At 36.7% G+C, this 25,005-nt stretch overlaps 2 protein-coding genes across 2 annotated transcripts in view; one reads left to right on the top strand and one right to left on the bottom strand.

The window, feature by feature from the left end:
• LOC120412843 (rab3 GTPase-activating protein catalytic subunit) overlaps nucleotides 1-25,005 on the top strand; it is a 285,929-nt gene that overhangs the window by 230,461 nt on the left and 30,463 nt on the right. The gene's annotated exons all lie outside the window — the stretch shown is intronic.
• Nucleotides 1-25,005, bottom strand: part of LOC120425333 (leucine-rich repeat and fibronectin type-III domain-containing protein 3) — a 253,153-nt gene that overhangs the window by 227,435 nt on the left and 713 nt on the right. The gene's annotated exons all lie outside the window — the stretch shown is intronic.

Genomic DNA, 25,005 nt, shown 5'->3' with positions numbered 1-25,005 from the left:
TTCAATTTGTAATTCGATTAAACAACAAAAACTGACTTAAAAAAAATCTAAAATCTGTCATATAATTGAACGAAAAAAAACCTTCCGCATGGAAAATTTTTCAGTGAATTATTTTCAAAATTTCAAAATCGAGTCTTTAGTTTGAAAAGCCCAATCAAGTTCAAATAGCTCTTTTTGCCACAGGGGTCGCATCGACAAAATGTTAACCAAGTTATAAGACATAAAAAATAAAAGAAAATACGATTTGCGAAACTGGAAAATAACTTAATTATGATAATTTTGGAAAATTCTAAAGAATATTTCAATGTCCATATAGAACTGAAAATGTTTCTCCGAATAAAATTTGAAGCTATTTTTAGAAGCTACATAATCATATTTTGGAGTCAGTCATCCTTAAAGCAGACAAAATAAGTTTTCAAATTTCAGATTTCAAGTTAAGTTATAAGGTTGCACTATTTTTAATATAGGGTAGAGTAGTCAACAATGAGACACGGGGAACAATGATAAAATGGCTCTCACAAGTCGTAATTTCAACCAATCAGGCTCATATTTGGGGGAAAGGTGTGTCTACGGGATACACGTCTGCCATATTAGTGGCTTTGGTTATGGACGCTTCCTTGAAAAGTTATTCATAAATGTTTGATTCTGGGGTGTAAAAGTAAATTATGGACAAAAAATACTTTTTCGCTCGTAGGCTGCCATTTACACCAAAACCAATATTTCTTCAAATTTCTTTCGACGTTCCATAGGGATTGAGTTGGGCTACAATGTCCTTTAGTTAGGTTTGACCAAAATTTAGAATGGGAGCGTTCTTTTATTACGTAACGCAGTAGGGGGGGAGGGGGGGTCAGAGGCCGTGTTACGCTCCATACAAAATTTTTAAAATTTGTATGGAAATTTTGTTACGAGGGGGGGGGGAGGGGGTCTAAAAGTCCGATTTTTCGCGTTACGTAATAAAAGAACGCTCCCAATATACCCAGAATCCAGGGCTGTCTCATTGTTCCCCACTCATTTCAGCCCATGGGGAACAATGAGACACTTTGATTTTTCTTCAATAAACTTTTAAAAATCGATGGAAATCTTTCAAAACATGAATTAAAAGAGATTTTTGGCATATTTATAGAGTTTAAACTTCATTTAACCAAAAATGCTAAGTTATTTGGTATTAATATATGGATTTTACAAAATTTCAATACTTTTTAGTGTAACTTTTGTTATTAAAAGTTTCATGTTGGCAAAATTGCTCTAAAATGTTCAAGGCAAGTCACCTGTAATGGAACAATACAAAAACATGATGTTTTACTAGAAAAGTATTGATTTTCGTAGAGTGTCTCATTGTTCCCCAACTGTCTCATTGTTCCTGCCAAGTGCATCTACAATGAGACAGTTGAATAACTCTGGCTGTAGATGTCGGATCGATCTCATATTTTGGTCAATGTTTGAACACACTAAAAGAAATAAATGCAACAAAAAGCTCATTAAAACATGCTGAAGAAAAAATTAGAAAAATCGTTGAAAGTTGAAAACCAAAAGTGTCTCATTGATGACTACCCTACCCTACTACACATTTTTAGTAGTTTAAATTCCATAATTAAACTAGGCAAAATCGTAAATCATAACTAGGGAAAATTCTCAAATGTGTGGCATGTAGAGGATTTGGTCCGATTTCAATTAGCTGTTTCTCACTGCTTAAAATTTTGATAGAAGCTGGCTTGGATGCTCGATGGAATTACATGCTGTTCCCCTAGGCTTGAAATGGTTGTAGATCTTCATGTATAATGTAATCTAAATCAAAAATTTTACTAACACTTTAGGGAAAATTAATTATCAAGACATCCGTAATTTGAAATCAATATTGTTGTTAAAAAAGATGTTAGAGATTTGAAAAAATATTCCTTTTCGCAGAAATATTTACCTAATTCAAACAACCCGCAATTCCCACTGGACCGTCTCGCTTGTTCTAATCGTGAGTAGCAATCAACACAACCACCCACATCCCAGCTGGTGGTCGTCGACGGTGGTGGATGGACACGGCCCAACACGTTGCCGCCACAGCATCAACCGTGGCAGCCTGGCTGTGTCCCCAAACGAGCACCACGAGCAGTGTAACGACAATGGGTCATATCCCAGAAGGTACCACGTGAGCAAGACGAATGACTGGCTCGGTCGGTTTGTGCGAGGCTCTACTGCGGCAGAAGGGGTTAAGTCGTACGCTGGGAAAGCTGGGAGTAGGGAAAAAAAGGCGAATAAACTGCCAAGTTTACAAAGCTCTGGGATGTGTGTCAAGTTGTGGCCAGATTGGTGTTCGTGAGTGTGTGTTTGGGGATGCCAACAGATGGTGGGGCCTGCGGGACCGGAAGTGGGTGGGAAATGGGTCAGCAGCGAGACAAATCTATAGGAATATTTGTTTTTGAGGAATGACTTCTTTCTAGAACGTGTTGCAAACATTTTAGTTCACGAAATTGCACTGCAATACCGACAGTCCAACATCCGACAGCCATTAATCACCCTCATCAGCTTGCGTTTTCAGCAATAAAAGCTTTGAAATAAAATGTGCGCCATGTCCGTGCGTTTATTTTTGTGCACTTGTGCGTAAAACGTTTTTCCTCCGCCAGCAGTCAACGAAAAAAAAAACGAGGGAAATTTCAGCATTTTCCTTTTTTTCGCGAAAAACTAAATTCCACCGCGGCTTGACCATGAGATCTGCCGGTCCCGCCGATGATTTGATCATTGGCCATGAAACGCGCGCTCAGAAATCCGCACCGAGGCGAAGCCGATTGCCGGGCCAGGCATTTCTCTTTAAAACCGCAAGTTTTTCCATGTGTGTAAATCGCTAATTGTTGGTGGTGGTGGGGAGGAGAAGCAGCAGGAAAAACCGAAACATGCTCAGAAAACTGTTGCAAATGGGAAAAGTGTGCTCCTACACCCGGTACCGTTTCGGAGCTTGCACGAGGTTTATCTTAATAACCGCACGGAGAAGTGTATGGAAATCGGTCAAAACAAGATTGAGTTTCGGTGGTTTTGGTGGTGGTTGAAACCTGCAGCAGGTTGCACACCGACAAAGGGGGGAAGTTTCGTGCAGGTGTTTATTGAGGGGGGCTAATTGGAAGGTTTTCGGGGAGCAAACAAATACAACTCAATTATGAACGTGGATTTTGTGCGAGGGTTGAGATGTGGTTTTTTAAATTTCTAAAGTATTGAACTTATGTTTTCTAACGGAATTCACAGATATTGGAAAGACATTCTAATAAAAGGAATTGATGTAGCTTAACGAAACAAGAACATAAGTTCATTATTTTAACGGAAATTACTCCGTTCCTTAAAGTTCCACAATCAGATCGTTGATTCCTTTTTCAAGAAATTCCCATTATTCCTCGTTTTCCACTCAAATCTCAATTGTTATGCTCACTCAATCATCACTTCTATTAAGCCCTGGACCTTGCTGCTGCTGCTGTTGCACTAACAAGCGCCGTTCTTCGCATGATTGATTTTTCTCGGTAATTTTAATTATATTTCATCCCGCTCACAACTTCCAGCCGGTGATGCCATCACGTAGACCGAGAAACAGTTAAGAACTTGGCCCTTTTGCAACAATTCCGCAGAGACTCTCTTGGCTCTTCATGACTGATTGCGGCACGCATCGGAATAATTGCGTACAATCTGCCGGAACGAGTACTCGCTGTACATGCGTGAGGTGAGCCAGAGACAAGCCACTCATCCGTTATGGATTTGAAGTTGTGTGTGGGACACCGTGGGAAGTTATGGTGAAGTTTGGTGATTTCTACAAAAAAAAAACATTTTGTTCTTATTATCAACACTTTTTTGAAGACTAATCTGAATTGACTCAACTTTTGCAAACGTATTTTTTCCAACAGTGCCCTGCTGCATTCCAGGGCACCACGAAGCATCCCATCCTGGCGCATTGATTAGCCTCACCAGCTTCACCGGGGAGCTGAGTACTTTGCATACAATACGTTCAATAAGTTGCATCTCTTTCGCTAGCGCGCCAACTCAAGAGGAGATTCATTCGCTGACACACGGTCGAGGTGAAGGTTTTTCCGCGCCAACACCGTCTGGTTTGCCTTTTTGAAGCCGGGTTTTTCTTCACGACAGTACCCCGACGCGAGAGGTCGTTCAAGTGTCTCTTTTTTTTTTTTTGCTGGAGCTTTATGCTCGACGTACTCGTAACCCAGCACATAACAAGGGACACGACTTGGTGTAATCAACTTGGTCACGTTACCGGTTTGACGAGCTTTTTCTGGAGCGACGACACTCATTAACGGGAAGGATGGAAGAGTCCAGCACAATTGGGGCCGATCGATCGATGTCTTCCGAGAAGTAAATCTTCAACAGAACAGAGCAAAAAAAAAATAAGAATCGCCCCATAATTACCACAATAGCAGAAATTGGTTTAGCACTTTGCAATCAATCGGGGCAGTTTAAAAGCTTAAAGACTGTGGTGGTACTGCTGATGCTGCTGATGCTGCTCCTCCCGGCAGTAATCAATTAGCTTCACTTCCTCTTTCGAATCGATCGATCAAGCTGCGAGAGCACGAGATTCAGCGCGTTGATCGATGGAACAAGAGCGAGCAAGAGCATGAAAAGTATGCGAGGCGCAGCATAGCGTGCTAGTTAGCATGCAAAATACCGACCGAACCCCTAAGAATTCGGAGCACGCCGCCACCGGCGTAAAACTGTTCTTTCTCGATGTTTCGTGGAAAACGTGAAGCCCGGCAAGCGCTTTCTCGGGCTGTTTGGATTTACGGGAGGGGAATGAGTGCGAGATTTTCAATCGAAGTGAGGGTTCGTTTTTGTTTGATTTGGGTAAGAAATAAACAATCTAAACACTATGGATAACAAAATGCACTAATTGAAACCGAGAGGTTGTTTAGTCATACAATATAAATTTAAAAAAAGTGCAAAAATATTTGCAGTTTGTTCACTTTTTGAGCATCTGAAGTTTAACTGAAAAGAACAAACAAATAATTCAATTTTATACTATTTTTGTATCTTATTATTGATTTTTTTATTCAGCTCTGGTAGATTTTATTATCTTGATATTTTGATTTATTGGAGTTGCGTATTTGAACACAACAAAAAACAGACCCGAGCAGATTTCAAATTTTATCTGTGGTTTTGGAATCAAATTGTTTTTAGACTCATGTTAGGCTATCTAGTGTATAGACTAAAATAACAGAACAATTTCTACAAATCGTAGCCCGTAAGTGCTTTTAAAAAATAATAATAAAAATTGCAAATTCTTAAATATTACCCTTAAAATATAAGTTAGGTACGTTGGAACAATAAACTTGAATAAATAAGATTTAAATACAAAATCTGTTAATAAAATAACGGTCTTAGATTTTTTTTTATACATTTTCCCCTCTTCCCTCTTCTTTCACTTTTTTTCTTAAATAAGAAGACAAACAAAATTATTGAATAAATTATAACGCTTATTTATGCATTTTAAATCAAAAAAAGAGTTTCAATCTTTTGAAAAATTAATAAATTCGAGACCACTGATCGATATCAAACGTTTATATTTTTTGGGAAAAAATAGGAAATAGATGTTTAAAATATTTTTGGCTTCCTCCCCACTTGAAAATTGGCTAAAAAATGCCACTGCGATTTCTCAGAAATGGCTGAACGGATTTGGACACTTCCGGTTGCATTCGATCCCTCTTAGCTTCCGATAAGTCGCTATTGAAAATCTTCCCCGTAGCCCTTTCCTGTCAAAAGATATTTACGAAAAACGATTTGCAAACCTTAAACCGAAAAACAAAAAACTAACTTAATCCACTTATGTGGTTGATGCCTTCCTCACTTTTTACCAACAATGGGGAATATGAGTGGTTTGGACACATATTTCAGCTATTTTTTTAAATCCAGAAAAATAAGTACACAGATATAACTTAAGTGGTCATAACTCGAGACAGGGTTGCCAGATTATCAATGTTGTGAACTCGTTGGAAAGGTCTCTCGATTACCTAACCAACGATGGGTCGGATGATGGATCCGGACATCGTACATAGATTTAATTGAGATCCGGCTTCAAAAATGTATAAAATATCACTTAAGTGGTCATAACTCGAGACAGGGTTGCCAGATCTTCAATGTTTTGGACTCATTGGAAAGGTTTCTCAATTACCTAACCAACGATGGGTCGGATGATGGATCCGGACATAGTTTACATACATTTCTGTGAGATCCGGCCCCAAAAAAGTACATAAATATCACTTAAGTGGTCATAACTCGAGGCAGGCTTGCCAGATCTTCAATAATTTTGACTCATTGGAAAGGCCTTTCAATTACCTAACCAACGATGGGTCGGATGATGGATCCGGACATAGTTTACATACATTTAGGTGAGATCCGGCTTCAAAAAAGTACATAAATATCACTTAAGTGGTCATAACTCGAGACAGGGTTGCCAGATCTTCAATGTTTTGGACTCTTTGGAAAGGCCTTTCAATTGCCTAACCAACGATGGGTCGGATGATGGATCCGGACATAGTTTACATACATTTAGGTGAGATCTGGCTTCAAAAAAGTACATGAATATCACTTAAGTGGCCATAACTCGAGATAGGGTTGCCAGATCTTCTATGTTTTGGATTCATTGGAAAGGCCTTTTAATTACCTAATCAACAATGGGTCGGATGATGGATCCGGACATAGTTTACATACATTTAGGTGAGATCCGGCTTCAAAAAAGTACATAAATATCACTTAAGTGGTCATAACTCGAGACAGGGTTGCCAGATCTTCAATGTTTTGGACTCATTGGAAAGGCCTTTCAATTGCCTAACCAACGATGGGTCGGATGATGGATCCGGACATAGTTTACATACATTTAGGTGAGATCCGGCTTCAAAAAAGTACATAAATATCACTTAAGTGGTCATAACTCGAGACAGGGTTGCCAGATCTTCAATGTTTTGGACTCGTTGGAAAGGCCTTTCAATTGCCTAACCAACGATGAGTCGGATGATGGATCCGGACATAGTTTACATACATTTAGGTGAGATCCGGCTTTAAAAAAGTACATAAATATCACTTAAGTGGTCATAACTCGAGACAGGGTTGCCAGATCTTCAATGTTTTGGACTCATTGGAAAGGCCTTTCAATTACCTAACCAACGATGGATCAGATGATGGTTCCGGACATAATTTACATACATTTAGGTGAGATCCGGCTTCAAAAAAGTACATGAATATCACTTAAGTGGTCATAACTCGAGACAGGGTTGCCAGATCTTCTATGTTTTGGACTCATTGGAAAGGCCTTTTAATTACCTAATCAACGATGGGTCGGATGATGGATCCGGACATAGTTTACATACATTTCTGTGAGATCCGGCTTCAAAAAAGTACATAAATATCACTTAAGTGGTCATAACTCGAGACAGGGTTGCCAGATCTTCAATGTTTTGGACTCTTTGGAAAGGCCTTTCAATTGCCTAACCAACGATGGGTCGGATGATGGATCCGGACATAGTTTACATACATTTAGGTGAGATCTGGCTTCAAAAAAGTACATGAATATCACTTAAGTGGCCATAACTCGAGATAGGGTTGCCAGATCTTCTATGTTTTGGATTCATTGGAAAGGCCTTTTAATTACCTAATCAATAATGGGTCGGATGATGGATCCGGACATAGTTTACAAACATTTAGGTGAGATCCGGCTTCAAAAAAGTACATAAATATCACTTAAGTGGTCATAACTCGAGACAGGGTTGCCAGATCATCAATGTTTTGGACTCGTTGGAAATGCCTTTCAATTGCCTAACCAACGATGGGTCGGATGATGGATCCGGACATAGTTTACATTTATTTAGGTGAGATCCGGCTTCAAAAAAGTACATAAATATCACTTAAGTGGTCATAACTCGAGACAGGGTTGCCAGATCATCAATGTTTTGGACTCGTTGGAAAGGCCTTTCAATTGCCTAACCAACGATGGGTCGGATGATGGATCCGGACATAGTTTACATACATTTAGGTGAGATCCGGCTTTAAAAAAGTACATAAATATCACTTAAGTGGTCATAACTCGAGACAGGGTTGCCAGATCTTCAATGTTTTGGACTCATTGGAAAGGCCTCTCAATTGCCTAACCAACGATGGGTCGGATGATGGATCCGGACATAGTTTACGTACATTTAAGTGAGATCCGGCTTCAAAAAAGTACATAAATATCACTTAAGTGGTAATAACTCGAGACAGGGTTGCCAGATCTTCAATGTTTTGGACTCTTTGGAAAGGCCTTTCAATTACCTAACCAACGATGGGTCGGATGATGGATCCGGACATCGTTTACGTGCATATAATTGAGATCCGGATATTTGCGAAAACACGTTTTTATACATAACTTTTGAACTACTTATCGAAACTTCAAACAATTCAATAGCGATGTATGGGACCTTAAACCAAGTCGAATGCAACTAGTTGGATCAAAATCGGTTCAGCCAGTGCTGAGAAAACTCAGTGAGAATTTTGGTCACATACATACATACACACACATACACACACACATACACACACACAGACATTTGTTCAGTTTTCGATTCTGAGTCGATATGTATACATGAAGGTGGGTCTAGGAGCTTTTAATAAAAAGTTCATTTTCAGAGCAGGATTATAGCCTTACCTCAGTGAGGAAGGCAAAACGATGAAATTTTTTTAAAATTTCTTCATTTTTGCATAACTAGGTAGTCTGGAATTTTTGTATGAACCGAGAAGAGGAAGCCCCCATTCACCTAGGTGGATTAAGTAACGTTTTTGAATTTACTCAAACTTTTTGGTACATTTTTTTGATGAATGCTCGTTTAAAATGTGAAAAATGTTTTGGTCGAAAAATCAGATACTTTCACAAATATTCGTTTTAACGTTGAAAATAGGATCATTTGTGCCTGAGATATTGGCTGTTTGGACGATAATAAAATTACGTCAACTTTCTAGTTTCTGTTTCTTTTATTCACTGTATTTAAACAACTAGTGGTACAATCTTCAACATCTCTTAGGCTTTTTCATTGGAAACTATTTCAAAACAATATTTTCAGGAGTGGACAATCATGGGCACTATTTCAAAAAATCGGACAACTGGATTTTTTCAGCTAAAATAATACTTTAAGTGGATATATCTCGAAATTGTACACATTTTGAAATTCGATTTGACATCAAAAACTGAGGTCAAACATATTTTTTAAGTAAAATATCTATTTGCTGTTTTTGTCCCCCAAAACATCTTAAAAAAATAATAATAAAAAACATGGATTATAAAAAAAAATATTTTGGAGAAAACAAAAATTCATGAAAAACCGCCTAATTTTTTTTTCGTGTGCATTTTTTTTCTAAATAGTTCTCATCAATATCTACAGTTATGCCGAAGACACCAAACCGATCAGAAACTTCCTTCAAATGATACAAATTTTCGAATGTAATCGTAAAGAATTGCTCATTTGATACCTTTTGTGTTGAAATTTCGAAAATCATACTTGACATTTGAAATCTTGACGATGACTAGAGTCGAACGACAAAACATTAAATTAAGTTGGGACGAAATTTATTCAAACTTTATTCTCATATATATATGAAGGTTTCTGTCATAACACAAAAAATATTTTTAGGTAAATATGTGCTGCAATTTGATCGAATATTTTCGTTAAAAAAATGTGTAATGGTCAATTTGATTGAAGGCCATTTATGTGCTTCACAAAAACGATAAACAATATAATCCTTCACCCATAATTTCGAGTCGAGAGAATCGTTCCCTCAAAATTCATTGAGTGCTCAGCGCCAAAATCGATAGAATAATGCTACCAACTCACTCCACCATAACAAATGTGTTCATTCGTTAATTGAAACAATAAATCTCCAACAAGTGTCACACATCGACATCTGACCACTCCTTATTTATCAAGCTTTGGTGGCCGAGGCAGTTAAGTCATTGAGTTGGTTTGTCAAAGGTCTCTGGTTTGATTCCTGTAGCTGAAACTTTTGGTTTTTAGTTTTGACGGATGAACTTTTTTGCAAATGAACCTCGAGAGAATAATTCTTTCGCCCATCTCGAGCTGTGTTCTCTGTGTCCGCGAATGGTACCACTATTCTCTCGACTTGGGGCCATTACTCTCTGGCCGACAGCTATAAAGTCAACTTCGTTTTTTAATAAAAAAAAAAAGTTGGATTTTTCTCATTGGAAATCTCCCCAAATATTTGTTTTGCCTTTTTATTATGTGCCAAATTTAAAATAAACTAACAAGCAGCCAAAACACCTTCAACCGAATCAACGCTTCCCGTCACACGGCAAATTTGTTTAGACAGCCGGGCAAATTTCATCGGAAAACCCCCAATCCCACCGGCGGTGTAAATCTCGGCACAAAAGCCAAACCACACACAGAGACACCGGTAAACGAACAGAGAGAGAGGGAGAGTCGTCTCTTGGAAAAATCCCCCCAACTGTGCGAGGTTTTGTTCCACACTTCCTGCTGTTTGGGAAGGATATTGGGGTCCAGGAAGAGCAAGAAAGAAAAACTTTCCCCTCCCCCCCACCACGCTGGATGTTATCTATTTCTGTGAATCTCCAAAAAGCCATCCCGGAAAAAAGCGGCACGTCATCACCGGCTGGACTAAAATTCAAGCGACCCCCGTGGGGTGAGGTCGTCCCCGGTTGTCTGACAAAAGTGTGAAAATGTTTCTAAATAGTGATTTTTTTCGAGGGGGGTGAAACAGCAGCATCTCTTGTCTACGGTTCTTGAATAAACATGAGTTGGGAAAAAGTTTTGCAAAGTCCTTCACTTGATGGTGGGAGGTTGCATTTATTCACTGACCAGTGTGCATTATGGTTTTTGGACGCTTTTTGTTCCAGTGGGGTTAAAAATGGAGCTTTGGCCTCGTCGTTGACGAATGGGACGTGTCAGGAACATTTTGTTCTGGAAACAGTAGGAAGTGGTTGAGATTTGATTGTGTTCTTTTCCGGGGTTCTTGCATGTTTATGTTTTTCTTTGTACATCAAAAGAATTTTATTGAAACAAACGGAAAACCATTTTTATTTTGAAAAAAAAAAAATATGATTCTGCACATTTCCCAACATTTCTCAATCCAACCCGAGATTTATTGCCCGTCAGTGCAAATGGAATCAGGACTAAGAAATGACTTTCTCCCTCTAGAATGGCACTGACCAGAACAACTACAAAAAAACCAACATCGTTTTAATGGATCGACGATGCCACCAACGGGGCAGTGAGACCGCCCTTTTCCACTCAAATTTGGCGCAACGTTTTAATGGATTTTTACTTGGACCACAGCGAAAGAAAAGCTTAAAAGTCGGAACGAATTAAGTTGAAAGAAACCGGAGAGGGATTTCTTTTTCTGCTTTTGCTTTTCCAAAAGGGAGGAGAATTTTTCCGACTTTCGCTGGCTGGCTGATGCCACCCCACCCTAGTATGACGTGTTTAATTAGTTCTGGCGATAGAATCATGAATTTCAGATTCAGCAGCAAGATAAATGGTGTTTGCGCGGAAGGACAATTGCGAGAAAGAGCGAGCCAGAAAAAAGAGGCGACAAGCATTAGTTGCGATAATATTTGACTTTGCAGATTGAATAATGGATTAAGGAAGTGACATCTTAATACGGAGCGTTGGCGGAAGATAGTTAAGAAATTCTCAGCGTTAGAATTATCTCAGAGTTTTTTTTGCTATGGAACTTTTCATACAACTTCAAAAAATACCTCAGTGCGAAAAAAGTTATTCATGATCCCACCCTGAGCAATTCTCTACGAAATCGACCGATTTCAGGCATTTTTATTTTTTGTATTTTTTATTTGGCTAAAACTTTGTGCGGGCCTTCCCTATGACCAAAGAAGCAACTTTGTGTCATTAGTTCATCCATACAAGTCACCATACAGTTTTGCCGCTGTTCATAGAAAAATGAAGGAATTTCTGATCAATTTGGTGTCTTTGGTAAAGTTGTACGTACTGATGAAGTCTATTACAAAATAAATAGATAAATGGAAAAAAAAAGTTTTTTTAAATTAGTAAAAGTTAATTTAAAAACCAACACATTAAATTTTCCATAGTCCGTATTTTTGAAGTTTTTTAAATGTTTTGATATCTTTTAGCTTACAAAAAATCGCAACTTTTAGCCATAGATACATGAGGACAAAAAAATTGCCGTCGGATTGTGATCTAAAAAATATTTGTTTGCTAAAAAATAAAAATAATAGTCAAAATAATATTTTGACTTCATCTTAAAAACGTTACTTAATCCACCTATAGGTGGTTGGTGCCTTCCTCGCATATTTTTATCAAAATATCTGAGATCCGGCCTCAAAAAAAGTTTATTGAAAACACTAAAGAACATATAACTTTTGATAGGGTTGTCAGATCTTCAATCTTTTGGGCATGTTGGAAAGGTCTTTTGATTACCTATCCAACGATGTGTCGCATGATAGATCCGGACAACTTTTTCATCAAAATATTTAAGATCCGGCCTCAAAAAAGTGTATAAATAACACTTAAGTGCTCATAACTTTTGATGGGGTTGTCAGATCTTCAATCTTTTGAACGCATTGGAAAGGTCTTTTAAATACCACCCTTTTTACAATATTTCAAGCTACAGCCAAATTGTTTTTATAGCATAACTTTTGAAGTACTTTTCTAAACTTCATAATATTAACTAGGGTCGATTAAGACGAATCGAATGTGACCAAAACGGTACAAATCGGTCCAGCCAATCTGGAGATAATCGTGTGCATATTTTTCGGTGCACGGACTCACATCCAGAAACACGCACAGACCTTTGTTCAGAATTTGATTCTGAGATAGGTATACGTGAAGGTGGGTCTAAGAGGTCAAATTAAGAACTTCATTTTTCGAGTGATTTTATATGAGACCGGTCCGTGGCTTAATGGCTACGGCTCCCGCCTCATAAGCGGAAGGTTCAGGGTTCGTTTCCCGACCGGTCTCCTTGAAATTTTTCGACAGTAATTGAAATTTGAATATGAACAAAAATCGCAAACAATCAGGTGGGATTCGAACTCTCACCTTTGGATTGGAAGTCGGATGCTCTAAACATTCGGCCACCAAGGGATTAATAATCCTTGAGCGAATTAATCCGTAGTGGTGAAATAATGTCACAAGGTCATTTACTATATAATACAACAATCCCTTTCCCAACGATTCCCCTACACACCACACACCATTATAATCTATAAATAACTCGAACCGGTTGGTACGGTATGTCCCCGGCTTCTTCTTCTTCCCCTGATGGTTCTATGAAATGTGGGATCCGTTCATAGAATCTGTCTCATGCGGTTAATGCAACGCAGTAGGCCGGGCCGCTTTAATAAGTGTAATACACTTCGGGGGTTCTCGAAAGTATTGCAATCTTTAATAATGACAAGAAGGAACTTGAGGCGTAATCTAACCATAAGTTCTTCCCGGATGGTTTCTTCGGACTGGCTGCGCTTGTGTTTGATTAGATTAGATTAGATTAGATTAGATTTTTCGAGTGATTTTATAGCCTTTCCTCATTGAGGTGAGGAAGGCCAAAATCAAATTTTCAATAGATAAATACTTTACAGTTGACTGAAAAAATACCGCAATTTTTCATTTTTTTTAAATAGTGTCATGGGCATGTCCATGATTGTCCTTTCCAATAAAATTGCCAAAGAGACAATGAAGATTAGACCTCTGGTTGCTGAAATACAGCAAATAAAAGAAAAGAAAATGAGTAAATTGAAGTTTTTCAAGTTTCATCCAAACATTTCCACATTTTCTTATGCTAATATCTAATATCTCGGCAACTAATGGTCCAGTTTAAAAATATTATGAAAATTTTGGAATCAATACTAACATTTTAAATGGGCGTAATTTTGGATGTTTGGCCCTTAAAATTTCGAAAAATTACTTTTAATCTTCAAACAACTCTGAAAGGATTAAATCTGGGACGAAAACAAAACCACACCATATCAGACGTAAATAATCAAAAAGGATTGAAACTTTCGAGGGCAATAAAAAAGGCTGCCAAAGATTCGACCCCAAGCGACTACCGTCCTGCTAGCGCCCAACTTGCAGGCCCATAAAATCCACCGATACGCACCGGCGATGATACCGGCCACATACTCCGAACTGAGCTTTGGACTCCACCGACCGACGCAGGGTCACGTGCCCGCGTGAATCGCGTCGGGAAAATTCAATTTCAGCAAAATTTCTGAGCTATTGCCTTCATTTTTTTGGTACCTGCCAGGCTAGGTTTCCACTTTTGACCAGCCACGAGATATTTGTTTTTTTTTTCAGTGGAGGAGAAGATAAATGGATCAGATAATCTGTTGATGGTTTTTCACTAGTTGAGGGGGGTGGTGTGGTAAAGGGTGGTCAGCGTTGAGTGAAAAAACAACCTCCCATGAGATGTATGAGGAGAGTGCAGACGAAAAAAAAATTGACGATCAGATGTTTACGAACGATCGGAGATAGCGTGTAACAAATCCATATTTTACTGGCTCACTGAAACATGCATTTTTTTCGTCTCTCGAATCGGCTCAATTTCAGTAGACCGCACAAAAAGCTCAGGAAAGAAAAACTTTCGATTGGCCCCGGTATACTAACTTTCATCCTGTCGGTCGATTCGGCGAGTAGTATATCTAGTGAGGTGATATCGTTGCTCAGCACGAATTCCGTCGAGCTTGTCGAAATGCCAGAGGAAAAGTAATTGCTTTCAGCGTGTGTGCACACGAATTGCAGTGTGTGTGCGTTATTGGTCGCGTGTCGAGCAAGAAGAAGGAGCGCCTCTATTCACCATTTATTGTAAACTAGTTTGTTAACACGAGTGAATTTCGAGGATGCAATTTGCGAGCAAGTGCAGGGAATTTCAAGCTATCAAATGAGCTGCTACGCTGTGAAATTGAGGCATTTAATGGTAACACGGTTGTTACACGTCGATCAGCGGTGTCTGGGGGTGGTGGCTTGATTGAACGATTTATTAGCGATAAAGAAAGGTTACATTGCCGAGATATAGCTTTTTTGAAGTAAGCAGTTTCGAAAAACGGATACCACAATATCTCATTATTGCTTTGACCAAATCAACTCAAAATTTTGGTGAAAACTCGTTAAACCGGTTTCAAGTGCATGACGAAGGCAGCTTTTCAAAAAGTTTATCTGAAAATCTTTTTTTGTTTTTCATATAATATTTCATTTTTCTGTTTTTTTTTCAAAACGCAAAATTTCAAAATTGGGCTTTGTCACGAAATATGTCTTATATATTTGCTCACGAAATATGACTTGATAGTTTTCAACCCAAATTTAAGCAAATTTGGTCCATCCCGTCTCGAAATATCGTGGCACACGTAAATTAACTCTATGTTAAGAGAAAAACCGGTCACAAAGCTTGTGAAATCGTCTCTTACTTAGTTTAATCATAAACTAACTTTATAAAAATTTCAGGAGTGAGGATTGTGTGATTTTCTACATGCATGTAACCCCTTAAGATCTCAAAAATGTATGATACTGTAAAAAACTATTTTCTTAAGGAAGTTTTTCAGCATTTTCTAATCAAACATTTAAAGAAATAGACAGTGATTAAAACATTTTTTTTATTTTTGGTTTTTACCACAAGTTATCTAATAAAAGGTGGAAAGGTTGCACATAAAAAATAACAAAAAAATCAGAGACGATCAGGCTTGGTTATGACTTTTACAGGTAAAATAGGTTATCAACAAAACATCAATTTCAGGTGGATATACCTAAAAAAATCGAACAATTATCTCGAGGTTCATCGAGTTTCATTATTACGACGAGTGCTGGAAAAACAAATTTTGCAATTCCGACAACATCCTTTGGTCAATTCATCGTTCAAATTAGAGGTGGGCAAAAAAAGAGCGAGCCGCTCAAAGAGCCGGTTCACTAAAAAGAGCGAAAGAACCGTGGCTCACAAAAAAAGAACCGCGGTTCTTTTTTAAACTTCGGTCTTTTTAAAGAACCGGCTCAAGATGGCTTGATTTTTGTTATAAATATAATTTATTGAATTTCAAAAAACAAAATATTCGGTATTAAATTTGTTTTTGAGAATTGAAAATGCAATTTCAAATATTTCAATGCTTATAAAAATTAATCCCAAAAGTAAATGATTTTTTAAACAACATGAAAAAAACTTTTCACTTTACAACTGATTGTACATTAAAGTATTACCGGAATACAAATTTGAGCATTTTAAATTGAATAAATTGTAAAATATTACCAAAAATCTACTGAATAGTTTAGAGATTTTGGAAAAAAAAATCCTTTTGTCCGATTAAACTTTAGCGTTTATAGACTTTATCGATTAAATCAGAATGTAGAAAAGAGTTCACAGAATGTTTTCTCCAAATAAAATATCAGCGTTAGTTCATTTCTTGCAGAAATCAACGCAATTTTTAAATTAATTGAAATTTTTCCAACATCTTAAGTTTAAGTTTGGATGCCATTCAATTACTCGAATGTTTAGGTTCGAGTAGAAATCTTGACATAGAGACCGCCAAGACCTATGGTTTTCAAGGACATCTTCTCGTTTTCAGTTTAAATTTTTTTTATCAAATAATTTGTAAAAGTCCAATGTGAAATAACTTATAAAATCACACGATTCTTAAAAAAAAACCTTTTCATCCAAATTTTGAAAAAGAGCGAAAGAGCCGTTCAAAAGAGCGGCTCTTTTTAATGAGCGAACGAAAATGAGCGGCTCCTAAAAAAGAGCCGTATTGCCCACCTCTAGTTCAAATTAAAACAATATTAACTTTTTGACATTTAAAAAAATTGCCATAAATTGACTACACTACCATATGAATTCCGACCAACTTTCGAGCTATGGCACGCTCAAAAAATTAAAATTTTTGTCATATCGAAAAATGAAATTTATCATAAATTACTATTTTTGCCGCAATTCATTTTTTGTTTGAAAAGTCGAATTGATTTTTTTTTTCTAAGTTTGACTATTATTTCTGAGAAGTCGTAAGCAATACCCACAACTTTGCCCAAGTCATCAAACCGATCAGAACATTTGTTCACAACAGCCTTTTTGTAAAAAACAGCTTAACGCTTGCCTTCTATTTAATATTTATAAGTAATAACACATTCGATTGAATTACGATGTAACACACAGCTGAAAGGAACTCCAAAACTCTGTTATGTACCTAAATGAACTCATTGTAACTTGATTATTCACAAATAAATCGAATTGAATTTAAAATCGAAAAAAAAAAACAGCTTCAAAATTTTTATGAAAACTTGTAAACTTGTAAAGTTTTATCCATATCAAAAATTGCATTTTAAATCAACTTTTTCGAATTTTAAGGGTACACAGCAACCAAAGAAGTTATTGTCTTCTTATTCCCAAATTGTTAAACTTACGGACCCAATCCTGCAAAAGTTTGATTATAAAAATAGACAAACTTTGTTGGTAATAATTTAGTAGACTCTTTCGGGGAAGAATAAAACAATATATCGATATTTTCTTTAGTTTTGAAGATACTGAAAAGTCTGTAATATTATTCTTGGTGCAAAAGCTCTGGTTGATGTGCTCCGTTAAGAATTTTTCAAAAGAAGTTTAACAGTGCAATTTTTTTTATCTTACGAAATTTAAATTATATTTGTCAAATGATTTTGGATTATTAAATGTTTGCTTAAAAGCTATTGAAATGAGACTGCCTCGCATAAAAGTCCCATATACATTTTCATCACTTTTAAATTAATGATGCAGTTCGAAAAATAAAGGGCCAAAATCACATTTTTTCAAAAAACTTCAACATTTCAATGAATTAGACGTGCAATCATCGTCATGCGTTGATAATCATAATCAAAACATATTTTGAAGTTTTATGAAATTTCGGTACCGCTGATAATTTTTTTTCGCAAAGAAAATTTCGTCAAAACTTTGATTTTTTGAAAATCAATGATTGTACAACAACTTAACTACTTTATAATGCATTGTATAATACCTTTTTCATTGAAATGTTGAAACTATGACAAGAAATCTAATTTTTTTTTTACTTCTATCGTTTTAAAGATTCAAATGTAATAAATAAATTGTCTTTTTTCGGACAGTTTTATTTTCTGTAATTTTCCAAATTGTTAAAACAAAACATGTTCTTTAATGAAATTCTATCAAACCTAATAAACTGCTTTAATGTTTCCAAGTATATACATTTTTTAAAGATATTTAAAATTAAAAAAAATCCCTTTATAACTTCACTGCGACCTTAGTTGATCGCAGTAACGATGTTGATCACAAATTTCAATTCACAAAACCTCGGGGAAGTTCTTCGTCGGGACGCAAAAAAGAAATTTCAGTAAAGAAGCCAAACTCCCAAAAAATACGCAACTACACCCAGTAGAAAGCAAGGTGTTTGTTTTTGAACGCGCCCCGGCGGCTGGCCGCGGCCACGAAAGACGCACACTTTTGGCCGTTAGATAAATGATTAGCTGCCAAGAGCCACCCCACGCGGATAGAATTGCTATACTCCTCCAGCCCGCTAACGGTCGTACTAATGGATTAGATCGTTTTCCTGGAATTATAGACGGAAATAGAACTGGTACCACCGCCGCCAGAACCGAAGGAGCAGACATTGACATGGATTAAAGGCAAATTGAATTTGTTTTGTGTTTATCAAAAAATATTAAAGTACAAAAATCTGACTAAGCTGAAGATTAATTAACCAAAGAAGATTCAATCACTCAAAAACTGTCTTATCAGAAAAAACCCCAACCGTAAACCGTTGCAGTTCAAATTCCTGCGAGACTGGAACATCTCCCGGCCAACCTGCTCAACCGGCCAGCAGTGGTTTCTAGGTCAACGTGTTACTTAACCGGCCCGACCCGTCCTATCCCGATGCCGGCCGGAGGATGCTGCGTTGATGAACCTGTTCGAACTGCTCAGAGAAGGCTGAAAAAAAGCTGGCGTGTAAGGCGCGCGCGATAACTCAGGCCTCTTCAATCGCTTCAGAAAGCGTTTCTCCCCTCCTCTCGCGGGTTAGGCCGCGCTGCGAAGTAACCCAATTAGAATAGGGAATAACGGGTGTTGATACTTGGGGAAATGCTTTTTTCCTCGCTACTGAAGCCTTTGACAGAGATGGAGAGTACATTAATCGAACGCCAGTTGAATGAAGCTGGGGAGTCCCCTCGGTCGTGTGTTGTGCCCAAAAATGGGAATGTGGGTCTCCTCGAGGGGGGAAGAAATAAAACGGTTACACTTTTTCAAGGGGTAAATTGGCAAAAATCAGGGAATCTCTGGTATTCGGTAAATACCTGAGGGAAGAGGGTCGCGAAATTCGCGATTTGCCAAATAATAAGAAAAAAGGCGTGTGTATCAACCAAATCGAACCGGTAAATGTCGTTGGCCAGGGGTTCTCCATACAATCTTCTGTGCAGTGTGTCTAGGTTCAAATGTGAGGTAATCCTGGAACCCCATAGTTTGACCTAATCAAATAATTTTAAAATAAAATTAATAAAAATTCTCAAAAAAAAAAACTCAAGAATCACCGCCCATAAGTGTTTGTCGTATCCGCAAGAGGTGGAATTCACGCCCAGGTATGCAAATGATTAGCGGGCACGTAACGTCCCCGGAGTTGAACGCTTACCCGAAGAAGCAATCGATAAGATTTTAAATTTCCGAATTTGTGCCGCTTCTGACGACCGGGTTGATTGAATATCCCATCAACACCCACTCCACCACCTCCTACTTCTCCTGCTTCTGCTTGAGCAAATAAAACTTTGTGCAAATTCTGAACGTTCGCCGGGGTGAATGAACGCCGAAGAAGAAAGTAGCTCTTAAGGTGACGCGCGCAATGCAAATTATTCCGTGGAGGAACGACAAGAATGTGATTGAATCATCGGTCGTCGTGACGTGATTCAGGCAGGAGGATGGGAGAAGGTGGGAAATGATGTGGCGAAATGGTCACCACGGTGGGAATTGCTGCGCGACGAATCGACTAATGTAGGTCAGGCCAGTCAGTACAGCTGGTCTGGAGGAGGTCTGGACACTGGGGAGTGGGTAGTATTTTTTTTCGTTGTCATTCATTAAACAGCTGGAAGCGGTTCATTTTGTTCAATTGGTTTCGAATGGCATTGTTGTGGGCGAAGAAATGGTATGCAAAGGGTGGGAAATGGGCTGTGGGGTGATAACCATCCCATCGAAAAGGGGGTTTGACATATATTTTATGTGAAGGAAACAAAATTCATGATTTTTGAACAAGACAAATTGAACTTTTTGAACAGCACATTATTTTGAAAAGTTCGCAAGAAATGTTTTAATATTCTTATTTTTATGCATTCACTTGATTATTTTGTACTTAAAAATTTAACATCCAAACTGAAAACTTAGCTTTATTAAAATGTCATTAGACAGCCCAGACCCGAAGTTCGAATATCCGAATTATTGTATGGGACTTCGAATAATCGCATCATGAAAAAAAACGTTTTTCTTATTTCCTTAGTTTATCATCAAATTCGAGTTATGCGACTCCGTGTTCGTCAAATTTTAATGGTTGATTGCCTATTAGTTTATCAAATGGATTAAACAATTCTTGGTAATCAAAATTAGACAACGATTTTTTCTGTGATTCGAATATCAGAATTTTATTTTTTTTCTCAATTCATTCGGATAATGGATCATGTTTCCGAGGCATTTGAAATAAAAAGCAGAATTTTCAAATAAGGATGATGCAAATATTTTTTTGAAGTTTATGTCCCTTGCCTATGGGCGAAGTTAAGGAGGGAGAAAAGAATTATGATTATATTTCAAAAAATCAAGTCTTTACTTGAATTTTTTTTTTTTGCGTACAAACATACTTTTTGTGGTACTGCACATTACAAATTTACAAAAAATCCAAAGATTTTAAATTGATTTAGGCAGGCTAAAAATGATTATCACAGCACAAAAATGCATTTGAAATTGTTTTAAGTTGATTGCACGTCTATTTTCATTGAAATTTTGAGGTTCTTTGAAATAGAAAAAAATCACCTTTTTGTTCGTACCAAAACTGAGTGAAGGGGGAATTGCGACTTTAACTTTGAAAAATATTGCTGTATATGATTACAGTCAATAAGATAGATCAAAATATGTTTATGACTACCTCCATTTGAATTCATCAAGCAATTTAATATCGCTTTGTTATTTAAAATAGAAGTGGCAAAAAATTCAATTTTTTTTCCATGATGAAATTTGCAAAAAAAAAAGTGATTTAAAATGCATTTTACACTAGATCAGTTGTTTCACAATCATTAGTTTTCAAAAAATGCAAAATTTTACGAAAAAAAATTTAGCGAAAAAAAAACTTTTTGCGTTATTGCACATCGAAAATTTTCAAAAATTCAAAAGATTTTTAAATCAACCCAAACATGCTAAAAGTGATTCCAATCGCAGGGGAATGCGTTTTAAATAGATTTCAGCTGATTGCACTTAAATTTCCATTAACATTTTGAAGTCTTTTGAAAAAATATCTTTTTGCCCCCTGATTTTTCGGACCAACATTGAAGAGGGGGGGGGAGGGGGGTGACCAAAACTTTAAATAAAATGCGTACCAGCCTTATCCAACGTTTCATACAAACCTTCGGGTAATTGAAACTTCGGATTATCGAGGCTTCGGATAGTCGAGTCTGGACTGTACTAAAAATCAACATCAATTTTAAACCGATTTTTTTATTTTTATATTGAACGATATTTAAACTTATTTTGATGTTTTCGTCTATCTTTAATATTTTTAATTAAATTTACTTAATAAATGGTTACTTTACGCAATGACAACATTAAAAAAAACAGTGAAAACATTAAGATCTTCGATATTCATCTGGTATAAGAGCCACTGATTAATGTACTTTGTTGTGTATCTCTTTTCCAATAAGATAAAGTAAATATGTAAACCTTTGCGTTGATTTTTTTTGAATTCCGCTTGTTTTTGCCTCTTTAAAATTTTACACTATCTTTAATTTGGGTCATCTCAAAATAACATCAAAAATTTGTTCATATCTTATATTTTTTCTGTCTTGCAAAATAAAATTTTGGATAAAAGCTGACAAGAAACATTTTTTGGAAAAGTATTGAGCAAAAATAATGCTTGACGTTGCTCAGAAATCATTTAACTTTAAAATAAAAACATGGTTCGAATTTTGATATTTTATGAGCATTGTTTAGTCAACACACAAAGTTCATCAAATATCACGCTTCGAGGTCGCACTGATTAAATCCTGCCCCTCATAACTTTCAACGTCCAGTTCAACTTTTACCCTCACTCCAGATTTCACCAGAGTGCCGTGTGCCATCTGGTGGATGGCCCCCCTCTGAAATCCCGGCCAACCTGCTTGCGCGAGGGGAAAGTATCCCGAAAAACCGCCGGCCGTCGCCGAAAAACAAAAGTGGTTAAAAACCAGTTCAACACTTGCGAGAGCGCCGGAGCAGCCACATCGATAATGACCCCAAAGAGGGGAGGCCCCCAGATGTGGCCAAGTGGCCGCGCGGCCAAAAACCACGCGAGTGCGTGTAAATTTATGAAAACCTCAATTATAAAATAATCAACTCATTTTGTACGGCGGGGGGAGAAGGTGCGCTACTATCTCGTGTGTGGTTGTGAGGGTGGGCGGGTGTGCAATATGGATGTGGTTTTGGCTCGGTGGTTTTCCAGCGAAAATTTTAGCTGCTTGTGGTCAAGTGTTTGGATTAAGGGGAGGGGGTTGTGTTTTCACTTGTATGTTTTTATTCAAAAGGATATTACCCAAATTAGCACTCCTTATCATATCATGAAAATGCATCTCGTGTTTTCTTGTTAACAAATTTTATAGAGAGAAAACTTATTAAAAATGGAATATAATTGACTATAAAGACTTTCAAGATTGCCCTGGAAAAATGAGGGGGCAACAAAATTATTGACTAAAATGGTTTTCATTTGAAAAAATGTACAATCGATTTGAAATTATCAGAATATATTGTATAACGCATATTTAGTCATTTTAAATCAAAGAAAGACATTTTGATCTTTTAAACAAAATTTGAATTTTCGGAACACAGATCGGTTCAAAACGAAAAAGTTTAGGAAAAAAAATATTTTAGCAAATTGATTAATGTTAATTAATGCATAACTATAATAATGTAGAAAGCATTTCGTGATTCTAATTGTTAATTTTTTTTTTGCATAGCATTAAAATTTTAAACTAGTTAAACTTCAAAATTTCATTTACATGTTTTTTTTATTAAAAAATGAGAATAAGTTCATTTCAAAATTGCCTTTAATTAAAACAGGGACATAAATTATTGTAATGAAATGAAGATCTTAGAATTTATTCACCTAATTTATTTGGTTATTTAAAAAAAAGCTTGTGAATAGTCTGGTCGACCATCTTTATTAAAAAAGATATCATGTTCAATTATGTATTTTTTGTTATTTATATTAAAATGCAATTAAATAAGCTAATTTGTTGTCTATTATGCCTTGGAATTCCTTTCGTCAGGAGAAAACTAAATTGGCCCGCTGTAAATATTTTTTGAAGACTATGCTCCTCGACTCTAAGCAAAGAGAAGGGGGAAAAGGGACAAAAAAATAAACATTGAATTTGAAAAATGTATTATTAAATGCAGCCGATTATTAGTTTTTATAATATCTTAGCATTGAAGAAAAAAACTGCTAAAAACAATCTTTTTCACCGAAATTTCACAAAAATTGTAAATAGTTTTTATTTAGCCCAAACACGCTAATTTTTTTTGCAGGAAAATGCATTCAACTTCTATTTTGATTAATTTTTTCAAGTATTTTTGATTATTTTGACCCCTGATTTTTTGGACCGATTTTGAAGGGGCGAGAAAAGTTTAAAATATATATGATATATAATAACAGCTTTTTACACATTTTAATTTTTGTGACCACAGATCAGAAAAGTATTCAACCTTAAAGAACAAATATTTTTATGAATTTATTGTATTTTTGCTATTTATTGACAGTATCACAACATTTGATTTATTTCGAAATTTTTCTAGCTTTTTTAGTCATGTCACATAAAATAATAATAAAAGAAATGTATTATTAAAAAACTTACTTAATTTGAATCACATTGGATTAAAAATTGTGGTTTATTTAAAATCCTACGCAAACAAAATATTGTTTTTAAATGTATTTCAAGCTTTCTAAAAACTGCTGTCCTTGTTCAGATTGCAGTGTAGATTATCACCAATTAGCAGTATTGAGCTAATTCTATGAGTTTAAGCTTGAAAAAAATACACAGATAAAAATCATGGTTTTATTACATCTGGGAAGGGGTACATCTTTTATGTCAGAAAAAATGTGTAGTTTTACCTCTGAATATGTGTAATTTTACCACTTTCCTGTTGTAATGTCGCCTTTTCAGTCTAAATTGAGGTAAAATTACATCGTAAAAGTGGTAATATTCAATCTTCCGAAATTACAACTTCTAAATTTACACAATTTTTTACTGTGTAACTAATATATTGAAATAATAGATTTTACGACTGTTTCAAAAATTTCACGGAATCCCGGAAATTCCCGGGATTTAAAATATTTTTCCCGTTTCCCGGGAAAGTCAAATCCCGCGAAATTTAAACGTCCTAATGTTTTGCGAAATAATAAGTATTTATTTCTTTTTACTTATTTTGGGGATTGCTAAAAATTCAAAGATTTTTTTGCTTGCATTGCAACAAACTAGTTGAAAAATATCAATCAAAAATTTAGCCCCCTCCTCTTCATTCAAATTCCCATCCTTCACAAAGTCGTCCGCCAACTTTGACACCTCGGCGGCCACTGAACCATAGCCCGAGCACCACAACCCGAAGTTATGACCCTCGGCGAAAAAAGTTCTCCCTCTCAAAGTGCCAAACTTAATCCAAGTCTCTCCGAGTCCGCTCAAGAGTCCTGCACTCTGGCACTCTCCAGGATGCTCACCGGAAGCGGAACAGTTTTTGCGGAAAGTGGGGAAAGGGCTGCGACTTAGCCTCACCCTACTCCCCCCTCCGAGGGGGGAGGGTCCTCACAAAACC

This window comes from Culex pipiens, chromosome 2 (assembly GCF_016801865.2).
Source record: "Culex pipiens pallens isolate TS chromosome 2, TS_CPP_V2, whole genome shotgun sequence".
Taxonomy (NCBI): Eukaryota; Metazoa; Arthropoda; class Insecta; order Diptera; family Culicidae; genus Culex; species Culex pipiens.
Note: the sequence above shows the minus strand (reverse complement) of the source record. Positions and strands in the feature narration are given on the sequence as shown.